The 18166-nt window shown below is 41.5% G+C and overlaps 1 protein-coding gene and 1 pseudogene across 1 annotated transcript in view; one reads left to right on the top strand and one right to left on the bottom strand.

The window, feature by feature from the left end:
- Positions 1-473: 473 nt before the first annotated feature.
- Positions 474-18166, bottom strand: part of LOC127932035 (uncharacterized) — a 105024-nt gene continuing 87331 nt past the window's right edge. Inside the window, exon 2 of the mRNA XM_052526205.1 lies at positions 474-483. The gene's annotated coding sequence lies outside the window, so the exon portion shown is untranslated. The remainder of the gene's footprint in view (positions 484-18166) is intronic.
- Positions 4312-14801, top strand: LOC118357377 (ankyrin repeat and protein kinase domain-containing protein 1-like; annotated as a pseudogene).

Genomic DNA, 18166 nt, shown 5'->3' with positions numbered 1-18166 from the left:
AAAGAAGGGGGTAAAGGTAAAGGTGAAGGTGATGGACTCTGTGATGTCGTCATGTAGGAGTGGAAGAGGACTCCAGTGGCAACCTGTGAAGCTCTGGTGAACTCCATGCCCAAGAGGGTTAAGGCAGTGCTGGAAAATGATGGTGGCCACACAAAATATTGACACTTTGGGCCCAATTTGGACATTTTCACCTAGGAGTGTACTCACTTTTGTTGCCAGCGGTTTAGACATTAAGGGCTGTGTGTTGAGTTATTTTGAGGGGACAGCAAATTTACACTGTTATACAAGCTGAACACTCACTACTTTACATTGTAGCAAAGTGTAATTTCTTCAGTGTTGTCACATGAAAAGTGTGAGGCGTGTACTCACTTTTGTGATATACTGTAATAATATGTATATATATCATTTTAAAAATGTAATTACATTTTTTAGATTTTTTTGATTGGGGTACGTTTAATTTAGCAAAATCCTTGTTCCGATCTCCTAACCCACAATATGTAAATGTACTGCTGTCTATGCCGGTTGCTGATGGTTTATGTTTAGAATGGCATTGCTTAGCAATATAATCTTGTGAGGCTATATCTTGCTTATCTCAGGGATTGACCCAAGATGACGCTTAAGTGCACAATATGTTTAAGTTGCAACTTATTCTGTTTAGGTTTATTAGATGCGAACTGAACACTTTATTTGCGGGAGCCTCCTCAGTTCATATGTTAGTAGAAGTTATGGGATAGTGAGAGGTGAACGTATAGTTGGGATTTTATTTTTGTTTTATCTCTTGTTCGAGGTCGCGCCGTGCTTTTTTGGCATCGGCCAAACAATGTGTTTATTATTTTTATTTGTATATATTTTTCTCTCCTATTTGTGTATCCCTGTTAAATGTGGTTTGATGGGGGGGTAAATGTTGGGCAAAGTAAGGGGACAGGGTGGAGAGTGAAGGTGCTTGGCGGGGGGGGGAGGGGTTTGTTGGATACTGCTCGGGTGTAGGTGCTACATATGCTGATCGTGATGGTTTGGTGCCCTTTCTAACCTTTTTATTGAGTTACATTTTATGTAGGCCACCATATGAACAACAAACGAAAGGAGAGAGGGGCTTACATTCACTTCCTGGAATGTTAAGGATTTAAACGAACCAATTAAGAGAGACAAGGTCCTAGCCCACTTGAAAGCACTCTCGTCTGATATTTTATTTTTTGCAAGAACCCCATCTGAAAAACTATTCTCATAGCAGACTTAAATGTAGGTGGGTGGGGCAACTGTATCACTAACTTCTCGGCCAAAACGAGAGGCACAGCGATTCTGGTACGGAAAGGAATTCCCTTTCTACATAAAACTACTATTGCTGATAAAGAGGGTCATTATGTGACCGTAATAGGAGAGATCCACTCTACTTCTGTAACTCTACTAAATATCTAAATATCTATGAGCCCAACATTGATAACCCCTCTTTTTTCAAAAGAGCCATTGCCCTGATTCCAGATACAGTATCTATAATTCCATATGTATAACTTGTATTATCATCTACATTTATGATGAGTATTTCTGTTGAAACGATGTGGCCATGCAAAATCACTTGATGTTCTTGGAACAAGTGAATCTAATAAGCTAATGTAAACTCAGATTTTTTGATATAAATATAAACTTTAACAAACAAAACATGCATGTATTGTGTAACATGAAGTCCTATGAGTGTCATCTGATAAAGATAATTCAAGGTTAGTGATTCATTTTATCTCTATTTCTGCTTTTTGTGAATGCTATATTTCGCTGGAAAATGGCTGTGCTTATTGTGGTTTGGTGGAGACCGAACATAATCGTTTGTAGTGCTTTTGCTGAAAAGCATATTTGAAATCGGACACTTTGGTGGGATTAACAACGAGAATAGCCTTAAAATGTTATGAGACGCATGTATGTTTGAGGAATGTTAATTATGAGATTTTTGATGTTTTGAAAATGGCGCCCTACACTTTGACTGGCTGTTGTCTAATCGCTCCCGTTAACGGGATTGCAGCCATAAGAAATTAAAGATGAATCCATTTCCATAATCATAAAGTAGAGGACTGCTGGCAATCAAGTGTCAAGTGAGGTACATTTTTTAATCTGCGTACACAATTTCCCATAATGATCTCCCTAAGGTCAATGTCAGCGCCCCCGCAAAATCAAATTACCATAATAAAAAAATCCCCATAAAAATCTGTCAATTTAAGATAGAGATACTGTATCCTTTTTTTGCATTGGATGGGTCTCAATTCACCACATCCGGCTATGTAGGAACACTCAGAATGGTTTGGCCTACAAACTATTATGACACATCTATGGAAAGGTGAGACCCGTACATGTCGGTTTTGCTCTAGGACGCCCACAGGCCTCACAAGACTCGTCTGTAGGTCCCCGGTACCAGTCCCAAAAAATTGGAAGTCTATACGGAGACTGCTTAGTGACAAAAATAAGGGGTTAAATACAGTGCTTACGGAAAGTATTCAGACCCCTTCTCTTGTTCCACATTCTGTTACGTTACAGTCTTATTCTCATGTTATTCCCTCATCAATCTACACACAATATCCCATAATGACAAAGCAAAACAGGTTTTTAGATTTTTTTTAGAAACACACCTGTCTATATAAGGTCATACAGTTGACAGTGCATGTCAGAGCAAAAACCAAGCCATGAGTTTGAAGGAATGGTCCGTAGAGCTCCGAGACAGGATTGTGTCGAGGCACAGATCTGGGAAAGGGTACCAACACATTTCTGCAGCATTGAAGGTCCCCAAGAACACAGTGGTCTCCATCATTCTTAAATGGAAAAAGTTAGGAGCTACCTAGAGCTGGCAGCCCAGCCAAACTAATCAGGGGATACGGGCCTTGGTCTGGGAGGTGTCCAAGAACCCAATGATCACTCTGACAGAGCTCCAGAGTTCCTCTGTGGAGGTGGGAGAGCCTTCCAGAAGGACAACCATCTCTGCAGCACTCCACCAATCAGGCCTTTATGGTAGAGTGGTCAGAAGGAAGCCAGTCCTCAGTAAAAGGCACATGACAGCCCGCTTCGAGTTTGCCAAAATTCCTCTCAGACCATGAGAAACAAGATTCTCTGGTCTGATGAAACCAAGATTGAACTCTTTGGCCTGAATGCCAAGCGTCACGTCTGGAGGAAACCTGGCACCATCCCTACGGTGAAGCATGGTGGTGACAGCATCATGCTGTTGGGATGTTTTCCAGCGGCAGGGACTGGGAGACTAGTCAGGACCGAGGGAAAAATGAACGGAGCAAAGTACAGAAAGATCCTTGATGAAAACTTGCTCCAGAACGCTCAGGACCTCAGACTGGGGCAAAGGTTCACCTTTCAACAGGACAACAACCTTAAGCACATATCCAAGACAACACGGGAGTGGCTTCGGGACAAGTTTCTGAAAGTCTTTGAGTGGCCCAGCCAGAGTCTGGACTTGAACCCCATTGAACATCTCTGGAGAGTCTTGAAAATAGCTGTGTAGCAAAGCTACTCATCCAACCTGACAGAGCTTGAGAGGATCTGTAGAAAATAATGGGAGAAACTCCCCAAATACAAGTGTTCCAAGCTTGTAATGCCAAAGAAAGAAGACTAGAGGCTGTAATCACTGCCAAAGGTGCTTCAACAAAGTACTCAGTAAAGGGTCTGAATACTTATGTAAATGAAATATATATAAATATATTTTCTATACCTTTGCAAACAATTCTAAAAAACAGTTTTTGCTTTGTCATTATGGGGTTTTGTGTGTACATTAATGAGGGAAAAAATGATTTAATACATTTTAGAATAAGACAGTAACGTAACAAAATGTAGAAAAAGGAATGGGGTTTCAATACTCTCCAAATGCACTGTAGCTCAGCAGTATTCCCCACCTCCCCGGCTTAGACAGAGCTTCAGACGGTCTTTTTTATTCATCTGGCCTGATTGTAGACCCCACACCTATGGTACTGTACAATAGATGTATCACACTGTAATATCTGTTTGGATGGATTGCTTTGGATACCCTCCAAGAACTGAGAAGAAAATGGCTATGATTATCCATATATGGACACATATCATTATGGATGTCTCTATTGTGATTGATTGATACTCTGATGTCAAATACTGTTAAACACATCATGCATTAAAGCTTATCATAGCACTTGAGTGAGTATATACACTACAGCATACAGGTTCAGGTTTCCTTCCTGCTGTCTGATGGGAACCTAAGCAATTTTCTTGTCAGGCAGTGGAAACCGGTTCTTACATTGCTATGCAAACAAGCAGTGACATGGCTCCTCCCACATTTCACCACATTTGAGTCTTAGATACACTTGTTCGCTGCATCGCCTCCTCGGTACTTGTCTACACATTTCATGGACAAAGGAGACCCCACGGAGAAATATATCTGGGTTTATGTGAGATTAGAGACGGTGTTGTGACACACAGGAGGAGCTCTGCCCCGATGGATCGTGTTGGCGGGGGCATCGAGAAGTTCAGGATCTTCAAGAAGGATGACTGTGAGGCTGACTGGATTAAGGTGACGGAACGCAGCTTTGGCCAGGTTTACAGAGTGAAACTCAAGCTTTGGAGGGAAAATTGTGCCCTGAAAAGCTTTGAAACCATCCTCACTGGTATCAGTTTCTACATGTATTGTTAATGTGGCTTTATGGCAGGATATACTCTAGAGCAGACTAACCAATAAATCACATAATTGAATTGCCAGTTTTGAATAGAATAACAATCACTAAAAGAGAGCTCATTTGGGTGTTTGGATAAGTAGCAGTTTGCAGTGTTGGTCTAAATATCGGGAAAATAAATGTGTTCGATTTGAAAGATTGTAACATTTTTGCTGAGGCTGCTCAGGTGTGAAAAAAACCTGTCAACTCCCCCTTACACTTGTCTTTTCTTTGTTTGTAGGAGAATGATAGAGGAGGCATCCAAGATGGAGAAAGTAACATTCAAGTACATCTACGGGGTGTGTAATGACCCTCCCGCCGTGGTGATGGAGTACATGAGTAATGGCTCCCTGGATCGTCTCCTCACCAGCCACGCGTTGGAGTGGCCCAAGAAGTTCCAGACGATTCACGAGGCCACCAAGGGGATGAACTTCCTTCACAGCATGAACCATCCACTTCTCCACCTGGACCTCAAGCCTTCAAGCATCCGCCGAGACGATCACCTCCACATCAAGGTGAGGATAGCTCTTTAGAGACGCCAATATGCCGTTAAAGCAGCTATCACTTTTTTTGAAAGTGTAATGAGCGAGACGAGAGTCATTAATGATCTCTTGACTCTTTTTTAATTAGGCATGCAAACATTAAAACGTGTAGGGTTATATTTCAATAAGAGTTCAAGTGGTACATGCTAATGATTATCTGTATGAAGAAAATTACCCTCCAAAGATTTCAGTTTTTGACTTAATTAAGTGGGAGTTTGGGAGCAAGAAGGAGTTGATTGAGAATTTGATGGAAAGAGGAAACATTTGCTACATACCTCCAGAGACTTTTACCCTGTGCCCTGAGCATCGGGAACCAAGTGCGATGTTTACAGGTAAGGTAGTTGCCATGGGTGAATTCCTACAAACTCACACATAGGCCCACTATAGAACTGTGTCAATAGGCGAGTATTCTCTCTCTCTCTGCAGACAAATTCCCTAGTGTATGAAGTAAGACATACAAACTATAACTATAATTAACACTGACTATAAGTCATAGATTTTTTTCAATATTAATTTATAATAAGGTATTATCTTTGATCATGTAATTTAGATTCGATATACACTTAACAAAAATATAAACGCAGCATATAAAGTGTTGGTCCCATGTTTCATGAGCTGAAATAAAAGATCCCAGAAAATGTCCATATGCACAAAAATCGTATTTCTCTCAAAATGTCTACACAAATTTGCTTACATCCCTGTTACTGAGCATTTCTCATTTGCCAAGATAATCCATCCACCTACAGCTATGGCATATCAAGAAGCTGATTAAACAGCATGATTATTACACAGGTGCACCTTGTGCTGGGGACAATAAGAGGCCACTCTAAAATGTGCAGTTTTGTCAACAACACAATGCCACCGATGTTTCAAGTTGTGAGGGAGCGTGCAATTGGCATACTGACTGCAGAAATGTCCACCAGAGCTGTTGCCGGATAATTTAATGTTAATTTCTCTACCATATGTCACCTCCAACATCATTTTAGAGAAATTGGCACTATGTCCAACCAGCCTCGGAAACCACAGAACCATGTGTAACCACGCCAGCCCAGGACTTCCACATCGTGCTTCTTCACCTGCAGGATCGTCTGAGACCAGCCACCTGGACAGCTGATGAAACTGTGGGTAAATGCTCATCTTTGATGGCCACTGGTGCGCTGGAGAAGTGGGCTCTTCATGGATGTATCCCGGTTTCAACTGTACCAGGCAGATGGCAGACAGCATGTATAGAGTTGTATGGGCGGGTGGTTTGCTGATGTCAACGTTGTGAAGAGAGTGCCCCATGGTGGTGGTGAGGTTATTGCATGGGCAGGCATAAGCTACAGACAACAAACACAATTGTATTTTATCGATGGCAATTTGAATGCACAGAGATACCGTGACTAGTCCTGATGCCCATTGTCATGCCATTCATCTGCCGCCATCACCCATGTCGCAAAGACCTGTATACAATTCCTGGAAGCTGAAAATGTCCCAGTTTTTCCATGGCCTGCATACTCACCAGACATGTCACCCATTGACCATGTTTGGGATGCTCTGGATTGACGTGTACGTCAGCGTGTTCCAGTTCCCACGAATTTCCAGCAACTTCGCACAGCCATCAAAGAGGAGAGGGACAACATTCCACAGGCTACAATCAACATCCCGATCAACTATATGCAAAGGAGATGTGTTATGCTGCTTGAGGCAAATGGTGGTTACACCAGATACTGACTGGTTTTCAGATCCACGCAATTATCTTTAAAAAAAAAAACGTATCTGTGACCAACAGATGCATATCTGTATTCCCAGTCATGTGAAATCAATAGATTAGGGCATAATGGATGTATTTCAATTACTGCATTTCCTTAAATTTACCATAACTGAGTAAAATCTTTGAAATTGTTGCATGTTGCATTCATATTTTTCAGTGTAATTAGACACATGGGGAAAGAACCACATACACATTATCTGGTATTACGTGTTCCTTGTTTTAATTTAGCTTCTCTGTTGTTATGTGGTAAATCCTGACCCAGAAGAACCTTATCAAGGTGGGAAATGTGAGTAGTGGTAATGCATTCTGATTCATGTATCAATTCTTTCTTTTTATTGAATCACAGACACGGTAGTGTTTGACAAAGTTCAGGTTGTTAAACTATACGAGCTAATAATCACATTTTACTTTGAGAGGTCATGTTTTTCAAATGATACAGGTAAAAGGTCAGGTGTGGAAAAGATCCCTTATGACAAGCCACACAAAAGTGAGCAGATGATCACAATAATGCAACGGTGCTGGGATCAGGATCCCAGAGAGAGGCCGACTTCTCAGGTAACCCTTCACCTGATTGCAGATCTGTTTGTGCTGTAAATTACTGGAGAATAGAATGGAAACATTATTGTTAATTTGGTTAAAAATAAAATGAGTTTTCTTCCTTTTTTTCCAACCCCAGACACACCCACATGTTGAGAGGCACAGTTTGAGCCACGGTGCAGTGCAAGATGAACAGATATTTGGGGGTTTTACTCAATAGCACAATAGTAATGATCTGAAACCAGCAGCCCTCCAGTAGCCAATTCAGTCCACATTTTTCCATTGCCAGGCTTCTGGGCTACCTACGGCCAACCAACTCCTATGGTCATTGTCATCAATGCCAGGCATACAAAACGATCTGGGGTCGGTCTAGATAACATTGTGTGTCCCTCGCCATACCAAACAGCAAACAACAACAAAACAATCCTATATTGGAGACAGCAAAAGGGGGAGAATAGCCACACTGTGTTATTATCAGAAACAGTATAGAAACAGAATGGCCACCACTTTGTAATCACTAAAAGTCAAGAAGGAAATTATGAACAGCCTTTGTTGTCTCCAAGTGCCATAGGCTTAACATTTCAAAGAAAAATAAACATTTTAAGCCCACACAATACCCATGTGAGTGCTCCAGCGCATTGTTTCTTGAAAACAAGGCAAGCCCATCTGTTGGAGAATGACACAATATGGTTGAACATGTTGTGTGGTCTTTGTTCAGTAAACGATTGGCTGATCTTACACTGGCTGAGGCCAGATCCTCAGACGGGTTGCAAAGGGAGGGTCTATTACTGGTAACTTTAGAAATTTAACAGTAAACTACCAGAATTTTGGCAAATTTCAAAGATTTTATGGAATTTTCATCACAAGACATCTCGTGGCCTTTTTAAGTACATCAGATTATCACTGGTGTCTGTAATTATCTCTGGCCCACTGCGTGGCATTAACCTGTCCCACTATTGTTTGTGGAGAAATGCTCTGATGAAGGTCAACTGACTGAAAGCTTAGTCTCTATTAAAATGTATTTGTATCTGACTAGAAGTTTGATACTTTTTCCTGTTTCTCAAGTTATGCATTTTGCTTCCAGCACCTTCACTATTCAGTTTTGGGTGTGCGGTAGATTCTGCCTTTTTATCTACACGGATTTTCATCACATGTAAAAAATACAACATAGTAAAATAAGATGATTTTAAGATAAAGAAATTGAATTTTAAAGCTGTAAAACATTATCCTAAATATAACCCATCAACATAGTGAAAACCATTTGTGAGTTTCAGTATTAAAAATCCTTTTATTTATTTTACTATGTCCACATATGTTTGTTGTAAATGTTTAGGGGCTGAACTGTTTGTTGTGAAAAAAAGTAAATATTGGAAGAGTTGCAGAGATTGTAAGGGTATTCATCGTCGGAAGATGAGGAATCATCGGAACAAAGCGCAGCGTGGTAAGTGTTCATGCTTTCTTTATTTAAACTGAACACTATAACAAAAATAACAAAGAGAATAACCGAAACAGTCCTGTAAGGTGCAAACACTAAACAGAAATTAACTACCCACAAAAATAATGTGGGAAAAAGCTACCGAAGTATGGTTCCCAATCAGAGACAACGATAGACAGCTGTCCCTGATTGAGAACCAAAAACAAAGAAATACAAAAACAGAAAAAAGAACATAGAATGCCAAATTACACCCTGACCAAACCAAAATAGAGACAGAGATATTTGAAAATAATGACATTGTTGATTAGATGCTTTTTTCATTAATTAGGCAATTTTCTCTTGAACCATATGGTCTATTTACTAAAAACTCATGGACAATACAGACACAGATAAAAAATATATATATTTTTTTTTTACACTAACGGTCAAAGGTTTTAGAACACATATTCATTCAAAGGTTTTTTGTGTGGTTTTTTAAACAATTTTCTACATTGTAGAATAATAGTGAAGACATCAAAACGATGAAATAACACATATGGAATCATGTAAGAGAATGCCAAGAGTGTGCAAAGCTGTCATCAAGGCAAAGAGTGGCCATTTAAGGAATCTCACATATAAAATATATTTTGATTTGTTTAACCCTTTTTTGGTTACTACATGATTCCATATGTGTTATTTCATAATTTTGATGTCTTCACTATTATTCTACAATTTAGAAAATAGTAAAAATATAGAAAAAGCCTTGAATGAGTATGTGTTCGAAAACTTTTGACCGGTAGTGTAAATGAATACATTTTATTATTAAAGTAAAAATGACTAAAGTTACCATATATTGCCATAGATTACCTGTTAATTACAGAAAATGATGGTACATTTGGTAAATTACCGGTAGTTTATTTACCAAGTGCTTTTAAAAATGTTTTTTTTTACCATCACTCCGAACTGAATTGCACAGCACTCAGTAACTCTGCATCTGTTTCCGTTAAAGATCATAATTATCCTGTCCGGGGCTTGTAAGACTGTAAGCTTTCTGATCTTAGACTTTGAGGAGACTCGGAGAGACTCGGAGAGCACATGCTCTGCTCACTGTAATGCTTATTGATGTGAGATGCCTTGTTGTAATATTCTAAAATGAACTCGGATAAGATTTGATCATTTACAGGAGCTGCAGGTCACCTAGTTAGGAAGCAATTAAAGGCAGAGGATTAAAGTGCCATGTTAATGAATACTAACGAACACCATATGTATGCAAACACTGCCGCATCGAAATTAGCAACAATTTTCCGGTCCTGTAAGCATATCGGTGGGATTTGATTTATGCATCAAACTTTGTTACAACCACAATTTGATTAGCTGCATTATCATGCCCTCCTCTATTGAGCCAGTAGGCCCATATTTTCCATATTACAGCATTATTATGCATAAGAATAGGTTATTTGCATTCTACTATCATAAAACGGACACCTTAATTCTGTATGAACAACAGTGTATGTTTGTTTCCGTGTGATTTTTCTTGGCTACAGCAGTTGTTGTACATTATGAAACGTTTTCATAAAACTATAGTGCCTCATGGATTTTATAATCTCTTTCCCAACAGAATTCCAAATTAATAAATGACTATATTCACACTTGTACACATCTTGTTAACCATTTTGAGTATGACAGATGCATGCAGCAATTTGAGATTCTGTTATCAACATGCAAACCTCTTTGTCTGTTTCTTTATTTCCAGATACTGTTCGAAAGACAGAAGCTCTGAGTGATGTCCTGGGAATAGGTGGATGTAGCAACGGGGAAAAGATACACTCACCTGATTATACCATGCTGTCGTCCAGCTGCAGGAGAGTGAGTGCTCAGTGCTGCATCCTCCATCAATGTTGAGATAACAAATACAGAATCCACCATCAATGTTGGGATAACAAATACAGAACTCTCCATCAATGTTGGGATAACAAATACAGAATCCTCCATCAATGTTGGGATAACAAATACAGAATCCTCCATCAATGTTGGGATAACAAATACAGAATCCTCCATCAATGTTGGGATAACAAATACAGAATCCTCCATCAATGTTGGGATAACAAATACAGAATCCTCCATCAATGTTGAGATAACAAATACAGAACTCTCCATCAATGTTGGGATAACAAATACAGAATCCTCCATCAATGTTGGGATAACAAATACAGAATCCACCATCAATGTTGAGATAACAAATACAGAATCCTCCATCAATGTTGGGATAACAGATAGTAATCTCACTCTCTCTCTCTCTCTCTCTCTCTCTCTCTCTCTCTCTCTCTCTCAATATATGGGACAGAAAATGTTCTGCAGAATATCAATAGCTAACTGTTACATGTCAAGGTGATACATAACTACTCCATTAATAAAATTAACTTGTTGATGTGCTGCTATTAACACTTCATTTTCATTATATCTCCATTAAGAAATCCACGTGCTCACTCGCCAAACCTTCAGGTGGGAACTGAAGAAGGAAATGCTTTGCTAGTTAGAGAAATTGACAAAAGCTGTCCCTTTGGATCATGTGACAAAATGTCTATCTTGCTCTGACTCTTAGACCTGGGACAAAACAACAACTGTGCAAAATCAATAATGCATAGGAGGAAAGCCTTGTCTCTCTTTAGATAAAGCCAACTTGTATGCAAATTCATGCACATTTTAATAAACCATGGCTAACGGCCTTGAGAACGTTGTGTGTCTCCTCCTTACATGGCTGGGGAGCACCGACGAGTGCAAGGAGCTCCGTGGGAGGATGGTGTTTCACGTGGCAAGTGTGTACGGCCACCTCACCATCACCAAGCTCCTGCTCAGTAAGGGAGTTGACCACAACGGGACTCCCTGACCACCGCTCTACACCTGGCTGCCGAGGAGGGCCACAACAGGGTGGCCAGTTGGATGGTGAAAGCTGGTGCCGGTCAACTCCCTGGCCAGCTGGCATTACACCCCTTTACACTTCGCTACCCTCAATGGACACACGGGCATCTGCAGGTTGCTGTTGGGCAACGGGGCAATCCCTGACCCCACAGTTGGACGCCAATGCACTTGGCTGCGCTGAAGGGGAAGCTCACCAGGGCTCTGTGGACCTGCCAGGGAAGGGCGGCTGGACGCCCCTCCACTTGACCTGCCACCACGGGCAGGAAAATGTGGTGTCCAAGCTGCTGGCGGCTAAGGCCAATCCCAACGTGGCAGAGGATAGCGGCTGGACGGCACTCCACTTAGAGTGTAATGGTGGGCTTTTCCCCAGTGTGCTCCAGTTTATCACGCATCGGGCCAACGTCAACGCTCAGAACAACAGCCAGGCCACCTCATTACACCTGGCTGCCCAGAATGGCAGCGTACTCACTACCAAAGCCCTGCTATTGAACGGGGCAGAGAGGATTAGTAAGGATTCGACAGGCTGCACAGCCCTATACCTGGCAAAGGAAGTGTCAGAAAGAGGAGGTAGTGCAACTACTGGAGGACAGTTAGTGAGCCTTTCACACTACTGAGCCGAACCGAGCTGAGCAATGCCAAGCTGTACTGAGCTGAAGCGAGCCAAACATAACTTAGCTGGCCTGGTTACATATCCACTATTGTTGCTGGAACTGTTCTAAAAATAATAATGTGAGAAGAAGCTATCCGAGTCAGTACAATTTGGTTTGGGTTGGCAAGATAGTGTACTAGAAAGGGTAATAGAAAGAGAACAACGGCATGTTGAAATATAACTCTGGACAGGGTAACACTGATGTCAGGCGTAGTGCCAGTAGAGTACATCACTGTTGGGAAGAGTGTATTGATTCTCTCTACTGATTTATGTCCCTACGGTGTCTAAGCTGCTGGACGGTGACGTCCCACCTGGCCAACATCCGGTGAAATTGCAGAGCGCCTAATTCAAAATACAGAAATACTCATAATAATCATTCATAAAATATACAAGCGTTATACATCGGTTTAAAGATTCACTTCTTGTTAATCCAGCCGCTGTGTCAGATTTCAAAAAGGCTTTACGGCGAAAGCATACCATGCGAATATCTGAGGACAACGCCCCACTTACAAACATACAAACATTTTCCAGCCAAGTAGAGAAGTCACAAAAGTCAGAAATAGCGATAAAATTAATCCCTTACCTTTGATGATCTTCATACGGTTGTACTAACAAGACTCCCAGTTATACAATAAATGTTTGTTTTGTTCGATAAAGTCCCTCTTTATTTCCCAAAAACTTTTGTTGGCCAGTTTTGTTCAGTAATCTACTGGCTCCAGGGCGGTCAAAAGAGGCAGACAAATAGATCCTAATAGTACCGGTAAAGTTCATCGAAACATGTCAAACAATGTTTATAATTAAACCTCAGGTTGTCTATTGTCTAAATAATCAATAGTATTTCAACCGGACAATAGCGTTTTCAATAGAAAGGAAAAACAACGAACCGCTCTCTATCGGTCACGCGCGCAAAGCAGCTCTGCATTCTTCCCCTGTCCTTTGACCAAAATGTATTTTAATTCGTTGTTTTACAAAATACAAGACTGTAAGCTTGTCTAAAGGCTGTTGACATCTAGTGGAAGCCATAGGAACTGCAATCTGGGCCCTAACCCATAACATAGTCAATAGGAGTTCAATGGAAAACAAATCACATCAAAAAGATCCCACTTCCTGGATGGATTTTCCTCAGGTTTTCGCCTGCCAAATTAGTTCTGTTATAATCACAGACATTATTTTAACCTCTTCAACCTATGGGGGCGCTATGTCATTATTGGATAAAAACACGTGCCCGTTTTAAGCGCAACATTTTGTCACGAAAAGATGCTCGACTATGCACGGAATTGACAACCTTGACGTTTCCAAAACTGCAAAGATATTATCTGTGAGTGCCCCAGAACTAATGCTACAGGCGAAACCAAGATGAAACTTCAAACAGGAAATGAACAGGATTTTTGACGCTGTGTTTACTAACGTCTCCTTAAATGGCTGTGAATATGCTGTGAACGAGCTTATGCGCTCTGCCGTTCATCCAAGATGTCTGCAGCATTGTGGCGTATTTGTAGGCATATCATTGGAAGATTGGCCATAAGAGACTACATTTGCCAGGGGGCCGGGTTTTTCGAAATTTTAGCAAATGTATTTGAAAAACAAAAACAGAAATACCTTATTTACATAAGACTCAAAACTGAGCTTTGGTGCATCCTGTGCTTTGAAGGTCCCCAAGAACACAGTGGCCTCCATCATTCTTTTTTTTTTACCTTTATTTAACTAGGCAAGAACAAATTCTTATTTTCAATGACGGCCTAGGAACAGTGGGTTAACTGCCTGTTCAGGGGCAGAATTGGAAGAAGTTTGGAACCACCAAGACTCTTCCAACAGCCAAACTGAGCAATCGGGGGAGCAATGAGATGAGCAACGAGATGACCAAGAACCCAATGGTTACTGTGGGTGGGGATGTTTTTCAGCGGCATGGACTGGGAGACTAGTCAGGATCAAGGCAAATAGGAACGGAGCAAAGTACAGAAATATCCTTGATGAAAACCTGCTCCAGAATGCTCAGGACCTCAAACTGGTGTGAAGGTTCACCTACAAGCTTGAGAGGATTTGCAGAGAAGAATGAGAGAAATTCCCCAAATGCAGTGCAGGTGTGCCAAGCTTGTAGCGTCATACCCAAGAAGACTCGAGACTGTAATCGCTGCCAATGGTGTTTCAACAAAGTACTGAGTAAAGGGTCTGAATACTTATGTAAATGTGATATTTCAGTATTTTTATTTTGAATAAATTAGCAACAATTTCTACAAACCTGTTTTTGCTTTGTCATTATGGGGTACTGTGTGTAAAAAAAGATTTGTATACATTTTACAATAAGGCTGTAACCTAATAAAATATGGAAAAAGTCAAGTGGTCTGAATACTTCCCGAAGGCACTGTATGTTTTCATGGCCATGGCACAAGTGAAATACTATAGCATAGTAGCCATGACCGTACTGTAACATATCCCATGAGTTGTTACCATAGAAAAACACATGTAGGCAGCTAGTACTCATACCGTATCAGTTCTGTTTGACCTACTTAATGCTTCACTGACAGCTGGAAGTGAACCGAAACCTGTGTGCAATATTATGTAAACCTTCCCAGAATGTTTGTCTCACCAGAGAGGAATGATATCAATGTGAAGCATTCTAATCACTTTCCCTACCACCGTCTCCCTGAGAAGATAACTGGTTTGACAGCATTTCTCTCTCCCCAAACAGTATGCTGATCTCTTTCTGACACCAGTGTATTTCTCCCAGATCTGCAGGATTTGATAAACACTCCTCGTTCATAAAAGGGTGTGTGCCACTCCCATCCACGTTAGTTGACAGCAGAAAAAAATGAAATCATCTTCACCATCTAATCAAAGTTAGTCTGAATCAATGTCTCCGGCACAACCTTTTACACCCACAGTGACACATTTGACGGTTTCCATCAGGCTGTAATTCAGTTTGCAAATGCCTAACGCAATTTCTAAGGGAGGTTAGGAGATGACGTGCAACAGCAGCTAATGCCAGTTCGATTGGGCCGCTAAGGGCATTGCAGTACAGCAAGGGATGCTAGTCAACAACAGGAATTTAGATAGAAGAAGAAACACTTGCTGTTGTCCTTTTTTTTCATGGGAACATTCCTTGTAAGGCCTACTACTTTCAGACAAAATATTGCATTATTAATTAATGCAATTTGTTTACTCAGTCTATGGATATTAATAGTAGACCAAAATACTATTACAATGCCATTATGCTAGCAAATCGTCACATATGGTGGAGGATGCATTCAAAATACTGTGATACCTAAACAAAATGCTGAAAAAGGAGCAAGCTTCCTTTTTTTACATACATAAACCGTAGACATTAACATATGTTGCAAGAGCTAAAGATCTAATCGGTGGTCTAGTTAATGACCCCGGCGGGCTAGAGGAATATCTTTGAGTTGAGACAGCCCGTTTCAAGGTTAAATGATCCACAGAGGCTTGTGGTGCTTAGCAACTGCAAACATGACTAATGTAGCCCCTGATCCAGCTACGGACGCAGGTGTGCCACCTCAGCAGCACCCCAAGAAACTCTCCTCTGCCTGGGCACTTCTGGCCTTGCCCAGGTAATTGACGGTGAGCGATCGCTCAAGTCTCCAGGGTGATGTGATGATGTGGAAAATATCCTTCCATGCAATGTTAGCCACCACATGGCCTCTCAGTATACCTGTACTAGTAAAATAGGTTACTATTTGGGCAATTATCATTCAGTCTGTCTTCTAGCAGACTTCAAACCTGTCAGTATAGACACAGGTTAAAGCCACAACTATTTTATAGGCTGATGAGTTTGAAATACTTTCATCAGACATCCAGTTGCATCCACTTGTGTAGTGTAAGGATACATAGCATAGATACTGCAGAACTTCATTTTTCTTCCAAGCAAGCCCCTCATTCCCACCGTGAAGATGATACATTCTTTAGCTTACTGCTATCTCCTCAAAACAGTGCACATTCGTCTACTTTCTCTCTCTTTCTCTTCCTCTCTCTCGCTAAATCTCTGTGATGGTTTTACCCAATTATACCCCTTATCAATCTAAAGTCATGATATTGACTATTTCCTGGCATTTTCTGAGTAGGTCGGCCTGTTTTGTGCGATGAGAGACAAGTATGTACTGTATGAGCTAAAGCTGCAGGGACTACCATGCACAGAGGATCCAATCATTTCCCCTTATACGATATGTTAGTGGAATAGCAACAATCGACTCAGTGGTGATAGCGGGGAGAGCTCCTCAGAATTGGATCCTTTGACGAATCCCTACTCTGACTTTCTACACTAGTGAAAAATCTGAACTTAATAAAATATCAAGTTGGCTATATTCTTGCAGGTGGATGGAGGGGGCACGATGGTTCACTGGCTCTCCTAGCATAGGCTCAATAACCACATTACAGTAAGGGAATTGTAAAATGGTGTATTTACAAGTGCAGGCATGGATAGTTTCCAATTGTCTCTATACCCCAGGTCGTTGCTAAACTTAGCAAAAAAAGAAACATCCCTTTTTCAGGACCCTCTTTCAAAGACAATTCGTAAAAATACAAATAACTTCACACATTGTAAAGGGTTTAAACACTGTTTCCCATGCTTGTTCAATGAACCATAAACAATTAATGAATATGCACCTGTGGAAAGGTCGTTAAGACACAAACAGCTTACAGACGGTAGGCAACTGAGGTCACAGTTTTGAAACTTTTTACTGCCTTAGGCATGCAGAAAGTAGGCATGAGGACTACAGATGTGGCCTGGGCAATAAATTGCAATGTCCGTACTGAGAGACGCCTAAGACAGCAATACAGGGAGACAGGACGGACAGCTGATTGTCCTCGCAGTGGCAGACCACGTGTAACAACACCTGCACAGGATCCGTACATCCGAACATCACACCTGCGGGACAGGTACAGGATGCCAACAACAACTGCCCGAGATACACCAGGAATGCACAATCCCTCCATCAGTGCTCAGACTGTCCGCAATAGGCTGAGAGAGGCTGAACTGAGGGCTTGTAGGACAGTTGTAAGGTGGTTCCTCCCCAGACATCACCGGCAACAATGTCACCTATGGGCAGAAATCCAACGTCGCTGGACCAGACAGGACTGGCAAAAAGTGCTCTTCACTGACGAGTCGCGGTTTTGTCTCACCAGGGGTGATGGTTGGATTCGCGTTTATCGTCAATGGAATGAGCGTTACACCGAGGCCTGTATTCTGGAGCGGGATTGATTTGGAGGGTCAGTCATGGTCTGGGGCGGTATGTCACAGCATCATTGGACTGCTTGTTGTCACTGCAGGCAGTCTCAATGCTGTGCGTTACAGGGAAGACATCCTCCTCCCTCATGTGGTACCCTTCCTACAGGCTCATCCTGACATGACCCTCCAGCATGACAATGCCACCAGCCATACGGCTCGTTTTGTGTGTGATTTCCTGCAAGACAGTTATGTCAGTATTCTGCCATGGCCAGCGAAGAGCCCGGATCTCAATACCATTGAGCACGTCTGGGACCTGTTGAATCGGAGGGTGAGGGCTAGGGCCATTCCCCCCAGAAATGTCCGGGAACTTGCATGTGCCTTGGTGGAAGAGTAGGGTAACATCTCACAGCAAGAACTGGCAAATCTGGTGCAGTCCATGAGGAGGAGATGCACTGCAGCACTTAATGCAGCTGGTGGCCACACCAGATAGTGACTGTTACTTTTGATTTTGA

This window comes from Oncorhynchus keta, chromosome 1 (assembly GCF_023373465.1).
Source record: "Oncorhynchus keta strain PuntledgeMale-10-30-2019 chromosome 1, Oket_V2, whole genome shotgun sequence".
Taxonomy (NCBI): Eukaryota; Metazoa; Chordata; class Actinopteri; order Salmoniformes; family Salmonidae; genus Oncorhynchus; species Oncorhynchus keta.
The sequence above is the reverse complement of the archived record's forward strand: the minus strand, read 5'-3'. Positions and strand labels throughout refer to the sequence as shown.